Here is a 13156-nt window from a genome sequence, read left to right as displayed (position 1 = left end):
CAAATTTTCAAAACTGTGGTTCAAAAGTTTTAAGCCTGTGTCGAGAGATAGCAGTATAGGCACTGTGATTACACATTTTACTTTGACAGTAACTCTTCTTCAGCTAGTAGATATTCCGTGCCACGACCGCATTATTTACCGCATGTTTGATTTGAAGAACCACTGCAATTATTACAAAGGGGGAACCTAAGGGCACAGTACAAGAAAGAGCTCTATCTACAGTATGGCCACACCCAGCAATAAACTCTGAACTAATGTAGATACTTACTACAATTTAAATACACGTGACTATCAAATTAAACAAATATCGTGACTATTATTTTGAAAAATCTTATCTCACACTGATACTTAATATTGAAACGCAGTGCCTCTACATGGACTTCATACATAGTTACTATATTCTTCTTTTCATTGACAGAAAAACAAAGTGATGCTCTCCAGCAATGTATTTAAATACAAAATGCAAATACTTTGGTTTTTTACCTATTTCAAATAAAAATACAAAATAGTTTTAGAAAAAGGTATTTGAAATACAAAATGCAAAATAGGTATCTTCAAAATACCTTTATTCAAATAAAATACTTTTTTGACATAAGGTAAAGCTTTTATTCTAAAGATGTGTTTAAAACACAGAATCACCAGAGAGCCCAGAAACCTGGCTCTATAGAATTAGCACGTTAACAAGTGAAGCCAAAAATTGGCTGTCTCCATTTATAAAATTTACCTAATATTATAAAAATCTAATGAAAGAGTTATAGGGGAAGGTTGCTATCATTGGACCACTTCGCTGCTCTATATATATAGTCGGTGGCAAAGTTCCTTTTACCTTCGTGCCTCGATACCCTCGCAACGCTCAAGATTCCACTTTTTGAACCACTCGCTACGCTCGCGGTTCAATATTGAAATCTTTCCCTTGCTCAGGTATCAATATTGGCACGTCCAGTTAAACAACTACTTTGCCCCCTTGTAAAACAAATAACTATTATTTTTTCAAACTCGGTAAACGTAACAGTCAAGACGCTAGCTTTTTTGAGAAATTAATCGTATTTAATCTAAAGAACCTTCCCTTAAAGTTAACGGAATTCAAAAAAGTAAGTAAGTAAACACTTTATTGTACAAGAAAAGAATACAACACATATAATTTAAAATAAAAACAGGGTGTATAGTTTGCTAACTGGACACCACCGACTAGTCGGGGCAGAGGTAGACCAAAAAAAACGAGGCGAGATGACCTCGACGTATTTTGCAGCGGCTAGCCGAAGCAGGCGGCAAAACGTGATGGGTGGTGGAAGAAAAAGAGAGGTCACAGAAATTTAAAAAAAAATTGTTTGCTCTTGCCTGGGGGTTTTTATCTAGCACGACCACAACCCATGTCGAAACTCCAAAACCATGCAGAGTGCGTTTTTTAAAAATGTAAAAAAGTACCTACAATTTTTTTTTTCATGAATATGTACACTGTACTGTAAACACCACAATCAGAAAAGGTATCCGGGGGTGGCACATGAGGAGCCCACGACGGTCCTGGTCAGTTCCATGTCGCTAACAGGTCCGGGTCCTCCATTTCAGTAGTAGCTAGGTGCTCCGCATTCCTGTGATAATGGTGATTTAGTCAATGAACATTAATTAACAGTTATTTGTTATACTAGGGGGCAAAGTTGTATTTTAACGCCGAGTGTGGAATTGAAAAATGAGCAAGTGAAAGGATTCTATAGTTGAACCACGAGCGAAGCGAGTGGTTCGAGAATAGAATCCTAAACTTGCGTGTTTTAAAACACGAGAAGTAAAATACATTTGCACCCGAGTGTAACACAAAACTTTTCCCCTCACTATAGCGAGGAAACTACAACGCAAAAAATGCGTTTATCACTGCTTCCAGTAGTTCCACAGGTGGTAAATCATCTTTTATCAATTTTAAAGCAGTTAATTTGACTTTATTCAAGGTCAAATTACTTTACCCACTAGTGGATAAAATGCGTTTTTACCCGCTGGTATTAAAGGACAAAACACGTGTTTCCGAGCTAGTGAGGGGAAAAATGTTTTTTCATCGCACTCTATTGCTATTTTGCACTTAATACATGCCAAGTTTCGCTTTCGCTTTCTCCCAGACCGGACTGTAGCTCCGGTTAAAAAGCCGTAATATAAGTAGTTCTCGAGATATTAAGTTATGTGACAGACGGACGGACACACAAGACGGACGGAACGGCACCATAAAGGTTCCTTTTGTACCTTTTTGGTACGGAACCCTAAAAAACCGCCGCTTTTGGAGTTCTGGTGAAAGGTACTTACGAATATTGAATAGGCTACTTGCCTCCTAGTCAAATCAGCTTCCCTTTAAGAACTGTCAAAACGAATTTTAACGTTTTGCTAATATGAAATCGAATTGAGTGACGTCACGTTCAACTGATTTACTTTATATATTTCTACCTGACGAATTAAATAGAATTTGTATTTAAAAATAACTTCTATCCATGTTTTCCTTATATTTATCTGATGCTTTATTTCATGCATGGTATTAAATATTTTATTTTAAGTACAGTCAAGTTCCATGTTGTGTAGAAATGTGTATTTTTTAAAACTGCTTTCAATGTCTGGTTATTTGATGGAAATACAAATGAATACATCAATAACGTATACCTACCGTTAAGGTTTAAGGAGTTCCCTCAATTCGTCATGAATCCAATATCCGACTACCTATAAGAAATCGAGTTTGACAAAATTTGAGTTAAAAACTCAATATGCTTAGCAAACAAAGATAATATCCCTTTGTGTCGTCTTTGAGAAGTTTCGTTCTGATCATCATAAGCAGTTCCACTGCACCAACCCCAAACTCAAGTAATTTTGGAGAAAATAGGCTGTGACAGACGGACAGACAGGCGCACGAGTGATCCTATGAGGGTTCCGTTTTTCCTTTTTGAGGTACGGAATCTTAAAAACCAAAGTCATAATAAGTGTCTCGTTCAAATTTGAGGAGTTCCGTTCTGATCATCATCAGCAGTTCCACTGCACCAAATGTCACTGTTCGGTACAGTCGACTACAAAGAGATGTATCCATTTTTTCACCTTATTTCGATGCAATAAGCTGAAAAAGTGTATACATCTCTTTGTAGTCGACCGTACGTAAACGCATGCTGTTCTTATAATAACACAAAAACCAATATATGTATACCTGAATAAATTAAAGTTATGGTCTTTGGGAGCCTGGGGTCTGCTTTGACAATCAATCCCAAGATTTGGCGTAGGCACTAGTTTAACGAAAGCGACTTCCATCTGACCTTCCAACCCGATGGGTAATTAGAGCTTTATTAGGATTGCCCGGTTTCCTCACGATGCTGTCCTTCAGCGAAAAGCTACTGGCAAATATCAAATGACATTTCGCACATAAATTCCGAAAACCTCATTAGTGCGATCCGGGGTTCGAACCCGCGAGCTCTAACGCGACCACTGTTCTGAACGTAAATGCATACTGTTCTTATAATAATACCAAATTAAGTCACAAGTGTGTCGTCCAGATTTGAGGAGTTACTTTATGACCATCATCAGCAGTTCCACTGCACCAAATGTCACTGTTATGAATGTACTTAAATTAAAGCTATTCTCATATAAATACCAAATTCATTATAAGTGTGCCGTGCAGATTTGAGGAGTTCCATTCTGATCCATTTTCATCATCATCAGTTCCATTGCACCGAGTTCCACTGTTCTGAACATAAATGCATGCTGTTCTTATAAAAATACCAAAGTCACTATGAGTGTGCCTTTCAGACTTGAGGAGTTCCGTTCTGACCATCATCAGCAGTTCCACTGCACCAAATGTCACTGTTCCGTACGTATATGCATGCTGTTCTTATAAAAACACAAAAATCACCACATGTATGCCTTCAAGATTCGAGGAGTTGCCTTGATTTCTCCAGGATCCCATCATCAGAACTGGGTTTTGATAAAAATAGGACTAATCTCAAATCTGTATACATATATACATTCAATCAAAAAAAAATGAAATCGGTCCAGTAACAACGGAGAAATTGACAACATAAAGAAACCGGTCAAGTGCGAGTCGGACTGGCCCACCGAGGGTTCCGTATCCGTACAAACTTACAAAAGTTAAAATAATCTCATGTATCTCATATGTACCTATAACTTTAAAAATTTGACTATAATTACCTATAGGTATCGGTGAATTCGCTAACTAATTTGCGCGACCTGTTTAGTATGTTAGTTTTTCAGGGATAATTCTTTCTTAATGTTAACTCATTTGCATAGTTTAATCTTTATTTAGAAGAGATTTTTTTACGTATAATCTCGTATTCATTTGTAGTTCGATCTGTTCGATAAAATCCGCAAGGGTGGTTAAATTGAATTTTAAATCTGATTAGTTTTTAAAACCGAAATAAATTACACATATGAAAGAAAAAGTGACCAAGGCCTCCAGTGCCTGAGGCTGGAATCGAACCAACGTACCCTTCAATCGCGGCAGATGCCTATTTCCGCTCGGCCACCCAGGTCAGAGCTGCTGAGGTCGAAATTATCTCTCATATGAGTAATCTATACAAGGACTCGCAGCGCCCTCTGACCATCCCTAGAACCTTCCTTCCTTGACAGATTTGAGGCGGCGGTTAAAAATAGTTTTGATATGTACAATTTGAGCTTTTTCATACGATACCCCACTTGACGTAGTAGCTTGACATGATTTACAGTTTGCCATTAGAAGTTAAAAATGTTCATACCTGTTCCAAATTTCAAATCGATAGCAAAAGTACCTAGTTCTCGAGATATTTAGAAATATGACAGACAGACAGACATACGGACAGAGTGGGACCATAAAGGTTTCTTTTGTACCTTTTTAGTACGGAACCCTAAAACCAAAAAAAAATACAGACGAATTGAGAACCCCCTTCCTTGAGATTTGGAGCGGCGGTAAAGTTAAAGAAAAACATGAACCCTAATAATTATATAACCTCCTTTATTTTCGATAAAAAAAGTCTGTTAAAAAAGGGACATAACTCTTTTCAACTAATCAGTTCAGTATTTTTTATGAATTCAAGCTTTTATTTTTATAAATTTAACCCTTAAATGCATGACCTTGACAAAGATTAATTCAAATTTGTATTTTGACATGCTGTCATTACAGTCAAAAATACATACATACATACATACATACAATCACGCCTGTATCCCATAAAGGGGTAGGCAGAACACATGAAACTACTAAAGCTTCAGTGCCACTCTTGGCAAATAAGGGGTTGAAAGAAAACGAAACTGTGACATTGCAGTGACAGGTTGCCAGCCTCTCGCCTCCGCCACAATTTAACCCATATCCCATAGTCGCCTTCTACGACACCCGCGGGAAGAAAGGGGGTGGTGAAATTCTTAACCCGTCACCACACAGGCAGTCAAAAATAGATGATGCATATATACATCGCTGTGCATTAAAGGGTTAAGTCGTTTTTCCTCTATTGTTGGCATTGTAGATACACAGATATTTTCAATTTTGTTAAACTTATTACCTGGCTCTCAGATTCTCCGCTCATTGTAGCTGCTTCCGTGAACGTCGGCGATTCTTGACGTTTGGGTTCCGACGCGCCGTCATCATTAAATCTGCAATAATAATGATCACGAATAAATCAGAAGTTTCCAATCATTGGCGTGTGCAAAGGGCTTGGCACTAATAGTTATTTGTTATACAAGGGGGCAAAGTTGTATTTTAACGCCGAATGTGGAATTGAAAAACTAGCAATTGAAAGGATACCTGCGTTTCACGATAAAATATCAAGAGCCAACACCATGACAGCTCCTCGAAACAATCACTAGTCCTTGTTCCAGGTAGCCCAGGAGATCCGAAAATTGGTCCTGGACAAATCGGCCTTGGTCCGATGAAGAATCACTGTAACATAAAAAATAAATGTGTTAATTTACAAGAGAAAATGCTTGAGTTGCTAAAAAATCCCTCAACTCTTCATGGATTCCAACATCAGAACAGCGCAGGTTTCGACATGTCACAAAAGAACGCCACCTCAATAAGTCAATACGTAGGCAACAGAACCCTAGGCGTTACGGGGCCCGAATAGAAGGGGCAAACTAAGAAAGAGGTAGCGCAATATCATTTTTAAATTTGTTTTAGAATAACGTCACTTTTATTCGAAAACTTTTTTACAAACCTATTTAAGTGTAGAGAAAAAAGTTTTGTACCGAACCGAACTTATCCAACGACTATAAGGTAACGGGCCCAATCATGGACAGTTTAAGATGAAATTTTGCCTATTTTCGATATTTCACTGAAACATGTAAAAATTCTACCGCTAAACGTGTTAAAACTTGAATGTCTTATCTTTCTTTTACATTTCCAGCGCATTGCAGAATAGATACTCCTATTGGTTTCTTCATAATTAACAAATTAAAACAAGGTGCTTTTTCTCCAATCATGGACGGCAGTTCTCCAGTAATGGATCCCCCATTATGAACGGTGAAATAAGTTTAAAAATTTACATTTAAAGCAAACTAATACTCAATGAGACAATTTTATATACCCCAAATAAAATTAGTTTGGGTTATTTTAACATAGGATTGTTTCTTGTAAATTTTGGTTTTTGTAAATTGATTCTTGTCCACGGAACGGAAGTACGCAGTTTTCCGGGTCCAGTTATGGACACTCGCAAAATAACACAATTTCTTTATATCTTTGGAGTAACAAACTAGTACTTATGTTTTATACCTTATCTCATGGTTAATACAGTAAGTAAAACTCATTCACGTTTACACCGAGTATTATTTTTTTATTAATTTATACATGAACTCTACTCTCTTAGCAACCTTATTTAATGAGAATTGTTACTAATATTTTTTTTTTTCAGTAAACTGATGACTTTTATCTAGCCGCCAAATCCTTCAGAAATAACCGAATTAAATCAAACGTCAAAATTAAGCAGCTCTATTACTCTTGTTTATGGTACAATGCCGTCAATTTTTAGGAACTAATTTCAAATTATTATTTTTAAGGATTTGTCCATAATGGTATCACCGTCCATTATAGGGTATTTTACATTATACCAAGAACCATTTAATACAGGACCAGCAGAGTCCATACTAAATACCGTACCCCATTGGCAGCCGTCAATCTATGTCACTAGATGTCACTAAGAGTGTCATTTGAATAAAAATGTCGTTATTTAAAAAAAAATACGCACGCGGTAGTTCAACGGCATTACAAATGATACAGTAAAAAGTATATAGATGACGCTAGGGGCCCGTGTCATGTTTCAGTCCCTGTTTACAACGCACGCAAGCCATCGGCATCGTTCTTATTTTGAATTATGACAGTCATCCAAAAGAGTACCATACTGTCAAATTTTCTATCTCTTTCATTTTGAGCGTGACGTCAATGATTAGTAATATTACTTTCAATATATTTAAAATTTATATTTTAAATGAGGCCATTTCGAATAGTGTTTATGATTATGATAGATATCATGTTGACAATCAATCTCCGTCTCGCTCGCACTAATCCTATATTTGTACGAGTGCGACCGAAACAGTATTATTTGAAGATTTTTGAATGTGCAAAATCCATGAAGAATAGAGATAAAGGAGCAACCTCTTTAAGTATCAGAAGTGCACATATAAAAGAAAAGATAGGTGGCGCTGCAATCGCAGGTGCATAAGGGTTTGACAATCTCTTTGCCTTCTCGGTAGTGAGTGACCCCGCCTACGGAGCAAGAGGTCCCTGGTTCAAATCCTGGTGAGACCTTCATTATTTTTTCTACTAATATTTTTCTTGAATTATTTTATTTTTTTAATGTCCAAAAATATTTTTTTGTTTTGTTACAACTTTTTTAAATTTCATTTGTAAGACTTACAACATTACCGAAGAATCCTAAGATGGGGCAAACAATGTAAAAGGGCTTAAGTTAACATTTGTATGAATAAAACAATAAATAAACACAAATAAAATACACAAAAAGAAAATTAATGTATAAAAAAAAACAAAAAGCAGAAAGATCGCTGTCAGAATCGAACCCGAGAACATCTGCGTACGAAGCCAGCGCACTACCACGGGACTACGTCTTGACTTGCTCAGTCTGACGAAATTAGCCTAGAGAAAAGAACGTCTAATGTCATCTCACATCGCTGATCATTGAGCGAGACATGCGCTCCAAGCGGAGATATTTGTAACTGCAATTATAAAGGCTCAGCCGGTCATTTTTGCGACTGTTCTACTTCCACAGACTTTCCTCCTTATCTCTAGTCTCCCTGGCAAAATCTTATTGGTAGTTGTCACAAAAACCTACTTTTTCCATAAAGCCTGGCTTCCACATATGCGGAATCGAGCGGCGTCGAGTCGAGTTTTTATCTTATACATTTGAATGCTATTCGACGCATCATTAGAAATGCAAAATTACGAAAGTATAGCTATTAGTAGCTATAAGTAAATTACGTAATAATTTATGGCAGAAGGTCCTTTAAGTATTAGGGACTGAATAAATTAACCGACTTAGTATTACAGGGATCTCAACTCTTTTTACGCCAGAAGAACTGTGTTGAAGGACCAGCGAGTACGTAGTTCCTGACGAACTATTGTAATATAAAATAAAATAAAACGGAAAAATAAAATTATGGTAATTGATGCGTGCCGAACTTACTGCTGTTGTTTTCTCGACAGTTCAGCGGGCGGCCACTCTTTCGAATATTTACTTGGTTCACTCTTTCTTGTGTACACTCGCGAATCGTTATTTATTTAATTAATAATTATAACTTTATTCGTCGTTGCGGATATTTTTTCACATTGACATCGAATGTCTTTTAGTTTAGCAGATTGACGTATTTTCTTATATTTTTTAAGAAGGTCGGCAAAAAGGCGGGTGACATGACAAATAAAAATGAGGTTGAACCTATCATAAGGAAGAGCGAACGGGATGGACGATATGAATGATAATGAATGAAAAGGGCGCGAACAAACTGAGTTGCGAAGACTTGGTGTTTTTACAAGTTTTGTTTTTGATGGGATACATCAGCGATTGTTAATATACCTAGATGTCTAAAGAGCTCTCAAAAATGACCCCACGAATATTGTGCCACGGTAGGCGGGGCCTCAAAATTGTGCCACGAAGCTTGTCAGTGCGCTAATGGCGGCCAGTCGGAACAGTCGTAGTACGGCATATTTAGAATATATGTTTACAAAAAGAATATGCCGTACTGTTTTGTAATATCATGTGCTAGTCGTTCCAACAAATACGTAGAAAAATATGGGATTAAGTTTCATGTGTAATTTGGCGAGGATCATAATTATTTCGATTTATTTTGTACGAACTACTTTTGAATGGGGATGATGTTATGCAATATTTTTAATAGCCATAATTGATATTTAAAAACTTTCATTTTTGTATAATTTTACCTACATAGACCAGTAAACTTGTTTGAACACGCGTACGTGTCAGTGGCATAGGAGTTCGATTATTTTGATCACAGACCTTGTGTCACCGGCATAGTGGTTTAAATGGCCAATCTGAACACATTCGTGGACACGTATGGTTAATGGTATAGCATACGCGTAGTCATTTGTTTCCTTTGGTTTATGACAGATGACGTCACCAAGCGTCCTTAAACGTGTTAATTTAGAAGCTTGTAGAATAGAAATAGACGTGACCTATGGTCCGGTGTCAGTAAGGCGTATTATGATCTTGGAACCACTTTTCGGCTGGCATTTTGTTTGAAAGAAGTGTTCTATGTTATTATCTTTCGGTGGCGACATCTAAGTAATTACATATTTAAGGGCCGGTTTTTCAAACGCCAGATAAATATATCTACCAGATAAAGTTATCACTATCCTTTTCATCACACGTATAAATGACAGTGACAGCTGACATTTATCTGACCTGTACTGTACTAAAAACCAGCCCTGAAAAGGTAAAATTTATAAAATGAAAGCCTACGTTTAACACCTGTTAACAATAGATGGCAACTGACAACAATCTGAACGTGACTGTACATTGTTATACAGATATAAATTGAATTTATCTAGCCATAAAAATACTTATTATAGCGGAATATGTGTACGACATAATTATTATTTTCATATGAAGGATGTTACTTCATAACAACAATTTAATTATGTAGTTATATTTTAATATGCGTAAAATTAAAATTATTTCTGCTTGGTTCTTTAATGTATGACATAAACCCATCCCTTTTTGTGTCAAATTTTAGTCAAATATGAACAGCGAATTCTTAGCTGCCAGTACGTACAGCAAGAAGGTTTTTAGCCGAATAAAATAGCTGATTGCTAGTTAGTGACATTATATGCATTTCAGCTACACTTATCTGTGTGCATTAGTATAAAAGAGATGACTATTGTTTTGTTTACCAGTTTTGATTACAGGGCCTGTAAACGTATTGTCTTGTGTAAATGTAGGCGTAATTGTGTATGTGTGCTAAACGGTGCCAAGAATTTGAACGGTAATGTTCTTAAAAGCGGCTTCCATGTTTATCTTACTTCGTTGGGATACATACATAACACTAACAAAGTATCTATTGTCTTAGTCCGTTTTTATCCGATCCGATATCGGATGTCGGAAGGATTTAAATGGAAAAACCGGCCAAGAGCGTGTCGGGCCACGCTCAGTGTAGGGTTCCGTAGTTTTCCGTATTTTTCTCAAAAACTACTGAACCTATCAAGTTCAAAATAATTTTCCTAGAAAGTCCTTATAAAGTTCTACTTTTGTGATTTTTTTCATATTTTTTAAACTTATGGTTCAAAAGTTAGAGGGGACGCACATTTTTTTCCTTTAGGAGCGATTATTTCCGAAAATATTAACATTATCAAAAAATGATCTTAGTAAACCCTTATTCATTTTTAAATACCTGCCCAACAATATATCACACGTTAGGGTTGGAATGAAAAAAAATATCAAACCCCACTTTACATGTAGGGGGGGCAAACTAAGAAAATATTTTTTTCCAATTTTTATTTTTGCACTTTGCTGGCGTGATTGATATACATATTGGTACCAAATTTCAGCTTTCTAGTGCTAACGGTTACTAAGATTATCCGCGGACGGACGGACGGACGGAACTATAAGGGTTCCTAGTTGACTACGGAACCCTAAAAACAAGTAAAAATATAGGTGAAATTATGTTTTTTTCAACTCCCGGGTTGCAAAACAATGCCATCTAGTTTTGAACCAAAAATTGAGCTTTTTTCAGGGGTACGCTTTTTTGTATGGGCTATGTCAGTCCAGTATTAAATGGTTCTTGATTATACTAATATAATATAGCAATACCCATGACGAATTTGTGTCAAATGTCAGATTCCAAATTGAACATTAATTTTGAAATCAGCAGCCCCGAAACCTAATTTACGACACTCCCATGACGACACAAAAGTTAGGAAAAAATGGGTTCTGTAATGAAATTAATGATAATTATACTAATGGTTAAGATGTGAACTTAAAATATAGCTTTTTTGGCTCACCTTAACTATAAACTGAAATAGACCTACCATAACTACTTACATAATTTGCTAACTGCCGGACAAGCGCTTGACGAGCAGCGCGACCCAGCTGCAGCTCTTTGTTTAGCCAACACCTGTCAGGAGCCATTGCCAAATAAATATCAGCATTCTGCTGACGGGCGTCAAACTCCGCCGCTAATCTCTGCTCCTGCTGCTGCTCCTGTTCTTCGTGTCGGTTCAGCGGAGGCAGTTCACAATTCGCTTTGTTAGCTATATTGTCAAGCACACAACACGTTTTAACGATCTTAGCTGCCGCTGCTAGAGATGGGTAACTACCCAGGTAAATACCCGAAGGTGGGTATTTACCGGGTAAATACCCGATATTTACCTACCCGCGGGTAAATACGCGGGTATTTTCATTTTTCTTCCAAATTCGACGTTTTTAAATGGTGTTTGGGCTAAAATAGATTAATTTAAGTCAGTCTTTGTAATTGTACACATAATGTTTATTCAAATTGAGAACGAATAGGTTGCTATGAGATAAAATGTGATTTTAGTGTATCACTCCAACTATGAAAATCGTGTAAAATATCATTCTCTGACATACCGAAATAATTTCAAATGCTTTTAGTATAAATTATAAGTCTGATAAATTAAAACTATAAATAAAAATATGTGAATAAAAATATTTTAAAAATCTCTTTTTGAAGCTCATAACTCATATATAGTGTGTTTTATGACAAAAATGCATATAAACTTTTTTGTAGGAAATTGTGTCTACTTTAGTTCGTACATACAATACTTTTCGATATTAATGATGGTTTCCATGAAATATGAAAAAAATACATTTTACCCCCCCCTAACCCCACCATAACCCCCTCCAACCAGTACTAGGAAGTTTTTCTTTATCGTATAAATACGACTATTTAATACAATCTAAAAAGCACACATAAAATATTTTTTTTTAATTATTTTTAAAAATATACATTATAACTTCTGTAAACTTAATTGTATATTTGACTGAACAGTTTCGTTTTAAATTGTGTATAATAATTACAATCACTAATTTAGTATTTATCTCCATTTTAACACAAATCAGCATGTCCAACATGAAATGAATCTACCCGTCGATTTGGGTAGATACGGGTAAATACCGGGTAGATAGGTATTTACCGGGTAAATACCTGGGTGGGTAGATTGGGTATTTACCCACGACCCATCTCTAGCCGCTGCTGGCTTGTAGTGCAGTTTCTCCATTGACGACAAACACTGCCAACTGATTTTTAGTCGCCCAAAACACCGCTCTATACAGTTGCGGGCTCGAACTTGTAAAGCGGTATAACGAGCTTCTGGAGATCCTACAGGTGCATCCAAAAGTCAGTGCATCCATCAGTAGTGTTTGCCTCTGTGGGTAAGCTGAATCACCTGAAAGAATATAAAAATGTATGGCTGTGATATATTGAAATATACAATTATGCTACGAGATAAAGTGTTTTGTCTAACAGTTCTTACTTAGAGTGATATTTAAATTGACTAAACAATAAATCACACGTGCACGGAAGAAGATATTACACAGAAGATACTATATTTCTTTTAGACATTTGTCAAATTTATGTCACGTTAGCTTTTTTTTAAATATAAAATTATCATATCTACGTTTTCATGATGGGTCTACACCGACGCAAATGCACGTCATTCTTGTTTATTTTAATAATG

The 13156-nt window shown here is 36.3% G+C and overlaps 1 protein-coding gene and 1 long non-coding RNA gene across 2 annotated transcripts in view; both read right to left on the bottom strand.

Moving 5' to 3' along the window:
* LOC125235467 (xanthine dehydrogenase/oxidase-like) overlaps nucleotides 1–13156 on the bottom strand; it is a 34226-nt gene that overhangs the window by 3447 nt on the left and 17623 nt on the right. The gene's annotated exons all lie outside the window — the stretch shown is intronic.
* LOC125235468 lies at nucleotides 1361–11753 on the bottom strand. Its single transcript, XR_007178090.1, has 4 exons — nucleotides 11502–11753; nucleotides 5747–5881; nucleotides 5505–5595; nucleotides 1361–1589 (listed from the first exon to the last, which is right to left on the bottom strand). It is a non-coding gene; the product is annotated as an uncharacterized LOC125235468 (long non-coding RNA).

The sequence above is a fragment of the Leguminivora glycinivorella genome, chromosome 17, assembly GCF_023078275.1.
Source record: "Leguminivora glycinivorella isolate SPB_JAAS2020 chromosome 17, LegGlyc_1.1, whole genome shotgun sequence".
Lineage (NCBI taxonomy): Eukaryota > Metazoa > Arthropoda > Insecta > Lepidoptera > Tortricidae > Leguminivora > Leguminivora glycinivorella.
Note: the sequence above shows the minus strand (reverse complement) of the source record. Positions and strands in the feature narration are given on the sequence as shown.